Below are 10,196 nucleotides of genomic sequence, written 5' to 3'. Positions count from 1 at the left end.
ATCATCAATTTTGGTCGCAAACTTCAAGTTTCCACCAACATTGACCAAAAACAACTTTGACCGAAAACATCAACTTTGGTCGCAAACTTCAAGTTTCCACCAACATTGACCAAAAACAACTTTGACCGAAAACATCAACTTTGGTCGCAAACTTCGAGTTTCCACCAACTTTGACCAAAAACATCAACTTTGACCGAAAACATCAACTTTGGTCGCAAACTTCAAGTTTCCACCAACATTGACCAAAAACATCAACTTTGACCGAAATCATCAACTTTGGTCGCAAACTTCAAGATTCTACCAACTTTGACCAAAAACATCAACTTTGACCGAAAACATCAACTTTGGTCGCAAACTTCAAGTTTCAACCTACATTGACCAAAAACATCAACTTTGACCGAAAACATCAACTTTGGTCGCAAACTTCAAGTTTCTACCAACATTGACCAAAAACATAAACTTTGACCGAAAACATCAACTTTTGTCGCAAACTTGAAGTTTCCACCAACATTGACCAAAAACATCAACTTTGACCGAAAACATCAACTTTGGTCGCAAACTTCAAGTTTCCACCAACATTGACCAAAAACATCAACTTTGACCGAAAACATCAACTTTGGTCGCAAACTTCAAGTTTCCACCAACATTGACCGAAAACATCAACTTTGGTCGCAAACTTCAAGTTTCCACCAACATTGACCAAAAACATCAACTTTGACCGAAAACATAAACTTTGGTCGCAAACTTCCAGTTTCTACCAACTTTGACCAAAAACATCAACATTGACCGAAATCATCATCTTTGGTTGCAAACTTCCAGTTTCCACCAACTTTGACCAACAACATCAACTTTGACCGAAATCATCATCTTTGGTTGTAAACTTCCAGTTTCCACCAACTTTGACCAAAAACATCTACTTTGACCGAAATCATCATCTTTGGTTGCAAACTTCAAGTTTCCACCAACTTTGACCAAAAACATCTACTTTGACCGAAATCATCATCTTTGGTTGCAAACTTCCAGTTTCCATCAACTTTGACCAAAAACATCTACTTTGACCGAAATCACCATCTTTGGTTGCAAACTTCCAGTTTCTACCAACATTGACCAAAAACATCAACATTGACCGAAAACATCAACTTTGGTCGCAAACTTCAAGTTTCCACCAACTTTGACCAAAAACATCAACTTTGACCGAAAACATCAACTTTGGTCGCAAACTTCAAGTTTCCACCAACATTGACCAAAAACATCAACTTTGACCGAAAACATCAACTTTGGTCGCAAACTTCAAGATTCCACCAACATTGACCAAAAACATCAACTTTGACCGAAAACATCAACTTTGGTCGCAAACTTCAAGTTTCCACCAACATTGACCAAAAACAAAACTTTGACCGAAAACATCAACTTTGGTCGCAAACTTCAAGTTTCCACCAACATTGACCAAAAACATCAACTTTGACCGAAAACATCAACTTTGGTCGCAAACTTCCAGTTTCTACCAACTTTGACCAAAAACCTCAACTTTGACCGAAAACATCAACTTTGGTCGCAAACTTCAAGTTTCCACCAACTTTGATCAAAAACCTCAACTTTGACCGAAAACATCAACTTTGGTCGCAAACTTCAAGTTTCCACCAACATTGACCAAAAACATCAACTTTGACCAAAAACATCAACTTTGGTCGCAAACTTCCAGTTTCTACCAACTTTGACCAAAAACCTCAACTTTGACCGAAAACATCAACTTTGGTTGCAAACTTCGAGTTTCTACCAACTTTGACCAAAGACATCAACTTTGACCGAAAACATCAACTTTGGTCGCAAACTTCGAGTTTCTACAAACTTTGACCAAAAACATCAACTTTGACCGAAAACATCAACTTTTGTCGCAAACTTCAAGATTCCACCAACTTTGACCAAAAACATCAACTTTGACCGAAATCATCAACTTTGGTCGCAAACTTCAAGTTTCCACCAACTTTGACCAACAACATCAACTTTGACCGAAAACATCAACTTTGGTCGCAAACTTCGAGTTTCTACAAACTTTGACCAAAAACCTCAACTTTGACCGAAAACATCAACTTTGGTTGCAAACTTCGAGTTTCTACCAACTTTGACAAAAACATCAACTTTGACCGAAAACATCAACTTTGGTCGCAAACTTCCAGTTTCTACAAACTTTGACCAAAAACCTCAACTTTGACCGAAAACATCAACTTTGGTCGCAATTTCGAGTTTCCACCAACTTTGACCAAAAACATCAACTTTGACCGAAAACATCAACTTTGGTCGCAAACTTCAAGTTTCCACCAACTTTGACCAAAAACATCAACCTTGACCGAAAACATCAACTTTGGTCGCAAACTTCAAGTTTCCACCAACATTGACCAAAAACATCAACTTTGACCGAAAACATCAACTTTGGTCGCAAACTTCAAGTTTCCACCAACATTGAACAAAAACATCAACTTTGACCGAAAACATCAACTTTGGTCGCAAACTTCAAGTTTCCACCAACATTGACCAAAAACATTAACTTTGACCGAAAACATCAACTTTGGTCGCAAACTTCCAGTTTCTACCAACTTTGACCAAAAACCTCAACTTTGACCGAAAACATCAACTTTGGTTGCAAACTTCGAGTTTCTACCAACTTTGACCAAAAACCTCAACTTTGACCGAAAACATCAACTTTGGTCGCAAACTTCGAGTTTCTACAAACTTTGACCAAAAACATCAACTTTGACCGAAAACATCAACTTTGGTCGCAAACTTCCAGTTTCTACCAACTTTGACCAAAAACCTCAACTTTGACCGAAAACATCAACTTTTGTCGCAAACTTCGAGTTTCTACCAACTTTGACAAAAACATCAACTTTGACCGAAAACATCAACTTTGGTCGCAAACTTCCAGTTTCTACCAACTTTCACCAAAAACCTCAACTTTGACCGAAAACATCAACTTTGGTCGCAAACTTCGAGTTTCCACCAACTTTGACCAAAAACATCAACTTTGACCGAAAACATCAACTTAGGTCGCAAACTTCAAGTTTCCACCAACTTTGACCAAAAACATCAACCTTGACCGAAAACATCAACTTTGGTCGCAAACTTCAAGTTTCCACCAACATTGACCAAAAACATCAACTTTGACCGAAAACATCAACTTTGGTCGCAAACTTCAAGTTTCCACCAACATTGACCAAAAACATCAACTTTGACCGAAAACATCAACTTTGGTCGCAAACTTCAAGTTTCCACCAACTTTGACCAAAAACATCAATTTTGACCGAAATCATCAACTTTGGTCGCAAACTTCAAGTTTCTACCAACTTTGACCAAAAACATCAACTTTGACCGAAAACATCAACTTTGACCGAAATCATCAACTTTGGTCGCAAACTTCAAGTTTCCACCAACATTGACCAAAAACATCAACTTTGACCGAAAACATCAACTTTGGTCGCAAACTTCAAGTTTCTACCAACATTGACCAAAAACATCAACTTTGACCGAAAACATAAACTTTGGTCGCAAACTTCGAGTTTCTACCAACTTTGACCAAAAACCTCAACTTTGACCGAAAACATAAACTTTGGTCGCAAACTTCGAGTTTCTACAAACTTTGACCAAAAACATCAACTTTGACCGAAAACATCAACTTTGGTCACAAACTTCGAGTTCCTACCAACGTTGACCAAAAACATTAACTTTGACCGAAAACATCGACTTTGGTCGCAAACTTCAAGTTTCCACCAACATTGACCAAAAACATCAACTTTGACCGAAAACATAAACTTTGGTCGCAAACTTCCAGTTTCTACCAACTTTGACCAAAAACCTCAACTTTGACCGAAAACATCAACTTTGGTCGCAAACTTCAAGTTTCCACCAACATTGACCAAAAACATCAACTTTGACCGAAAACATCAACTTTGGTCGCAAACTTCAAGTTTCCACCAACATTGACCAAAAACATCAACATTGACCGAAAACATCAACTTTGGTCGCAAACTTCAAGTTTCCACCAACTTTGACCAAAAACATCAACTTTGACCGAAAACATCAACTTTGGTCGCAAACTTCAAGTTTCCACCAACATTGACCAAAAACATCAACTTTGACCGAAAACATCAACTTTGGTCGCAAACTTCAAGATTCCACCAACATTGACCAAAAACATCAACTTTGACCGAAAACATCAACTTTGGTCGCAAACTTCAAGTTTCCACCAACTTTGACCAAAAACATCAACATTGACCGAAAACATCAACTTTGGTCGCAAACTTCAAGTTTCCACCAACTTTGACCAAAAACATCAACTTTGACCGAAAACATCAACTTTTGTCGCAAATTTCAAGATTCCACCAACTTTGACCAAAAACATCAACTTTGACCGAAATCATCAACTTTGGTCGCAAACTTCAAGTTTCCACCAACTTTGACCAAAAACATCAACTTTGACCGAAAACATCAACTTTGGTCGCAAACTTCAAGTTTCTACCAACTTTTACCAAAAACATCAACTTTGACCGAAAACATCAACTTTGGTCGCAAACTTCGAGTTTCTACCAACTTTGACCAAAAACATCAACATTGACCGAAAACATCAACTTTGGTCGCAAACTTCAAGTTTCCACCAACTTTGACCAAAAACATCAACTTTGACCGAAAACATCAACTTTGGTCGCAAACTTCGAGATTCTACCAACTTTGACCAAAAACAACAACTTTGACCGAAATCATCAACTTTGGTCGCAAACTTCAAGTTTCCACCAACTTTGACCAAAAACATCAACTTTGACCGAAAACATCAACTTTGGTCGCAAACTTCGAGTTTCCACCAACTTTGACCAAAAACAACAACTTTGACCGAAAACATCAACTTTGGTCGCAAACTTCGAGTTTCTACCAACTTTGACCAAAAACATCAACATTGAGCGAAAACATCAACTTTGGTCGCAAACTTCGAGATTCTACCAACTTTGACCAAAAACATCAACTTTGACCGAAATCATCAACTTTGGTCGCAAATTTCAAGATTCCACCTACTTTTACCAAAAACATCAACTTTGACCGAAAACATCAACTTTGGTTGCAAACTTCAAGTTTCCACCAACATTGACCAAAAACAACAACTTTGACCGAAAACATCAACTTTGGTCGCAAACTTCAAGATTCCACCAACTTTGACCAAAAACATCAACTTTGACCGAAAACATCAACTTTGGTCGCAAACTTCGAGTTTCTACCAACTTTGACCAAAAACATCAACATTGACCGAAAACATCAACTTTGGTCGCAAACTTCAAGTTTCCACCAACTTTGACCAAAAACATCAACTTTGACCGAAAACATCAACTTTGGTCGCAAACTTCGAGATTCTACCAACTTTGACCAAAAACAACAACTTTGACCGAAATCATCAACTTAGGTCGCAAACTTCAAGTTTCCACCAACTTTGACCGACAACATCAACTTTGACCGAAATCATCAACTTTGGTCGCAAACTTCAAGATCCTACCAACTTTGACCAAAAACATCAACTTTGACCGAAAACATCAACTTTGACCGAAAACATCAACTTTAGTCGCAAACTTCAAGTTTCTACCTAATTTGACCAAAAACATCAACTTTGACCGAAAACATCAACTTTGGTCGCAAACTTCAAGTTTCTACCAACTTTTACCAAAAACATCAACTTTGACCGAAAACATCAACTTTGGTCGCAAACTTCGAGTTTCTACCAACTTTGACCAAAAACATCAACATTGACCGAAAACATCAACTTTGGTCGCAAACTTCAAGTTTCCACCAACTTTGACCAAAAACATCAACTTTGACCGAAAACATCAACTTTGGTCGCAAACTTCGAGATTCTACCAACTTTGACCAAAAACAACAACTTTGACCAAAAACATCAACTTAGGTCGCAAACTTCAAGTTTCCACCAACTTTGACCGACAACATCAACTTTGACCGAAATCATCAACTTTGGTCGCAAACTTCGAGTTTCTTCCAACTTTGACCAAAAACATCAACTTTGACCGAAAACATCAACTTTGGTCGCAAACTTCGAGTTTCTACCAACTTTGACCAAAAACATCAACATTGACCGAAAACATCAACTTTGGTCGCAAACTTCGAGATTCTACCAACTTTGACCAAAAACATCAACTTTGACCGAAATCATCAACTTTGGTCGCAAATTTCAAGATTCCACCTACTTTTACCAAAAACATCAACTTTGACCGAAAACATCAACTTTGGTTGCAAACTTCAAGTTTCCACCAACATTGACCAAAAACAACAACTTTGACCGAAAACATCAACTTTGGTCGCAAACTTCAAGATTCCACCAACTTTGACCAAAAACATCAACTTTGACCGAAAACATCAACTTTTTTCGCAAACTTCAAGTTTCCACCTAATTTGACCAAAAACATCAACTTTGACCGAAAACATCAACTTTGGTCGCAAACTTCAAGTTTCCACCAACATTGACCAAAAACATCAACTTTGACCGAAAACATCAACTTTGGTCGCAAACTTCGAGTTTCCACCAACTTTGACCAAAAACATCAACATTGACCGAAATCATCAACTTTGGTCGCAAACTTCGAGTTTCTTCCAACTTTGACCAAAAACATCAACTTTGACCGAAAACATCAACTTTGGTCGCAAACTTCGAGTTTCTACCAACTTTGACCAAAAACATCAACATTGACCGAAAAAATCAACTTTGGTCGCAAACTTCAAGTTTCCACCAACATTGACCAAAAACAACAACTTTGACCGAAAACATCAACTTTGGTCGCAAACTTCAAGATTCCACCAACTTTTACCAAAAACATCAACTTTGACCGAAAACATCAACTTTGGTCGCAAAATTCAAGTTTCTACCAACTTTGACCAAAAACATCAACTTTGACCAAAAACATCAACTTTGGTCGCAAATTTCAAGTTTCCACCAACTTTGACCAAAAACATCAACTTTGACCGAAAACATCAACTTTGGTCGCAAACTTCAAGTTTCTACCTTATTTGACCAAAAACATCAACTTTGACCGAAAACATCAACTTTTTTCGCAAACTTCAAGTTTCTACCTAATTTGACCAAAAACATCAACTTTGACCGAAAACATCAACTTTGGTCGCAAACTTCAAGTTTCCACCAACATTGACCAAAAACATCAACTTTGACCGAAAACATCAACTTTGGTCGCAAACTTCAAGTTTCTACCTAATTTGACCAAAAACATCAACTTTGACCGAAAACATCAACTTTGGTCGCAAACTTCAAGTTTCTACCTAATTTGACCAAAAACATCAACTTTGACCGAAATCATCAACTTTGGTGGCAAAATTCGAGTTTCCACCAACTTTGACCAAAAACATCAACATTGACCGAAAACATCAACTTTGGTCGCAAACTTCGAGTTTCTACCTAATTTGACCAAAAACATCAACTTTGACCGAACACATCAACTTTGGTCGCAAACTTCAAGTTTCCACCAACTTTGACCAAAAACATCAACTTTGATCGAAAACATCAACTTTGGTCGCAAACTTCGAGTTTCTACCAACTTTGACCAAAAACATCAACATTGACCGAAAACATCAACTTTGGTCGCAAACTTCAAGTTTCTACCTAATTTGACCAAAAACATCAACTTTGACCGAAAACATCAACTTTGGTGGCAAACTTCAAGTTTCCACCAACTTTGACCAAAAACATCAACTTTGACCGAAAACATCAACTTTGGTCGCAAACTTCGAGTTTCCACCAACTTTGACCAAAAACATCAACATTGACCGAAAACATCAACTTTGGTCGCAAACTTTAAGATTCTACCAACTTTGACCAAAAACATCAACTTTGACCGAAAACATCAACTTTGGTCGCAAACTTCAAGTTTCCACCAACTTTGACCAAAAACATCAACTTTGACCGAAAACATCAACTTTGGTCGCAAACTTCAAGTTTCTACCAACTTTGACCAAAAACATCAAAATTGACCGAAAACATCAACTTCGGTCGCAAACTTCAAGTTTCCACCAACTTTGACCAAAAACATCAACTTTGACCGAAAACATCAACCTTGGTCGCAAACGTCAAGATTCTACCAACTTTGACCAAAAACATCAACTTTGACCGAAATCATCAACTTTGGTCGCAAACTTCAAGTTTCCACCAACATTGACCCAAAACATCAACTTTGACCGAAAACATCAACTTTGGTCGCAAACTTCAAGATTCTACCAACATTGACCAAAAACATCAACTTTGACCGAAAACATCAACTTTGGTCGCAAACTTCAAGATTCTACCAACTTTGACCAAAAACAACAACTTTGACCGAAAACATCAACTTTGGTCGCAAACTTCAAGATTCTACCAACTTTGACCAAAAACATCAACTTTGACCGAAATCATCAACTTTGGTCGCAAACTTCAAGTTTCCACCAACTTTAACCAAAAACATCAACTTTGACCGAAATCATCAACTTTGGTCGCAAACTTCAAGATTCTACCAACTTTGACCAAAAACATCAACTTTGACCGAAATCATCAACTTTGGTCGCAAACTTCAAGTTTTCACCAACTTTGACCAAAAACATCAACTTTGACCGAAATCATCAACTTTGGTCGCAAACTTCAAGTTTCTACCAACTTTGACCAAAAACATCAACTTTGACCGAAAACATCAACTTTGGTCGCAAACTTCAAGTTTCCACCAACTTTGACCAAAAACATCAACTTTGACCGAAAACATCAACTTTGGTCGCAAACTTCGAGTTTCTACCAACTTTGACCAAAAACATCAACTTTGACCGAAAACATCAACTTTGGTCGCAAACTTCAAGTTTCCACCAACTTTGACCAAAAACATCAACTTTGACCGAAAACATCAACTTTGGTCGGAAACTTCAAGTTTTCACCAACTTTGACCAAAAACATCAACTTTGACCGAAATCATCAACTTTGGTCGCAAACTTCAAGATTCTACCAACTTTGACCAAAAACAACAACTTTGACCGAAAACATCAACTTTGGTCGCAAACTTCAAGTTTCCACCAACATTGACCAAAAACATCAACTTTGACCGAAAACATCAACTTTGGTCGGAAACTTCAAGTTTTCACCAACTTTGACCAAAAAACATCAACTTTGACCGAAATCATCAACTTTGGTCGCAAACTTCAAGTTTCTACCAACTTTGACCAAAAACATCAACTTTGACCGAAAACATCAACTTTGGTCGCAAACTTCAAGATTCTACCAACTTTGACCAAAAACATCAACTTTGACCGAAATCATCAACTTTGGTCGGAAACTTCAAGTTTTCACCAACTTTGACCAAAAACATCAACTTTGACCGAAATCATCATCTTTGGTTGCAAACTTCCAGTTTCCACCAACTTTGACCAAAAACATCAACTTTGACCGAAATCATCATCTTTGGTTGCAAACTTCCAGTTTCCACCAACTTTGACCAAAAACATCAACTTTGACCGAAATCATCATCTTTGGTTGCAAACTTCCAGTTTCCACCAACTTTGACCAAAAACATCTACTTTGACCATAATCATCATCTTTGATTGCAAACTTCCAGTTTCCACCAACTTTGACCAAAAACATCAACTTTGACCGAAATCATCATCTTTGGTTGCAAACTTCGAGTTTCCACCAACTTTGACCAAAAACATCAACTTTGACCGAAATCATCATCTTTGGTTGCAAACTTCCAGTTTCCACCAACTTTGACCAAAAACATCAACTTTGACCGAAATCATCATCTTTGGTTGCAAACTTCCAGTTTCCACCAACTTTGACCAAAAACATCTATTTTGACCGAAATCATCATCTTTGGTTGCAAACTTCCAGTTTCTACCAACTTTGACCAAAAACATCAACTTTGACCGAAATCATCATCTTTGGTTGCAAACTTCCAGTTTCCACCAACTTTGACCAAAAACATCAACTTTGACCGAAATCACCATCTTTGGTTGCAAACTTCCAGTTTCCACCAACTTTGACCAAAAACATCTACTTTGACCGAAATCATCATCTTTGGTTGCAAACTTCCAGTTTCCACCAACTTTGACCAAAAACATCAACTTTGACCGAAATCATCATCTTTGGTTGCAAACTTCCAGTTTCCACCAACTTTGACCAAAAACAT

General features: G+C 37.6%; 1 long non-coding RNA gene across 1 annotated transcript; it reads right to left on the bottom strand.

The window, feature by feature from the left end:
* Positions 1-269: 269 nt before the first annotated feature.
* Positions 270-8,942, bottom strand: LOC125773560 (uncharacterized). The gene is made up of 12 exons (XR_007420197.1): positions 8,137-8,942; positions 7,525-7,660; positions 7,389-7,456; positions 7,117-7,320; positions 6,981-7,048; positions 6,046-6,232; positions 2,948-3,578; positions 2,473-2,812; positions 1,795-2,066; positions 1,591-1,726; positions 1,099-1,522; positions 270-369 (listed from the first exon to the last, which is right to left on the bottom strand). It is a non-coding gene; the product is annotated as an uncharacterized LOC125773560 (long non-coding RNA).
* Positions 8,943-10,196: the final 1,254 nt, after the last annotated feature.

Source organism: Anopheles funestus, assembly GCF_943734845.2.
Source record: "Anopheles funestus chromosome X unlocalized genomic scaffold, idAnoFuneDA-416_04 X_unloc_4, whole genome shotgun sequence".
Classification (NCBI taxonomy): domain Eukaryota; kingdom Metazoa; phylum Arthropoda; class Insecta; order Diptera; family Culicidae; genus Anopheles; species Anopheles funestus.
This window is presented reverse-complemented; position numbering and strand designations above follow the sequence as displayed.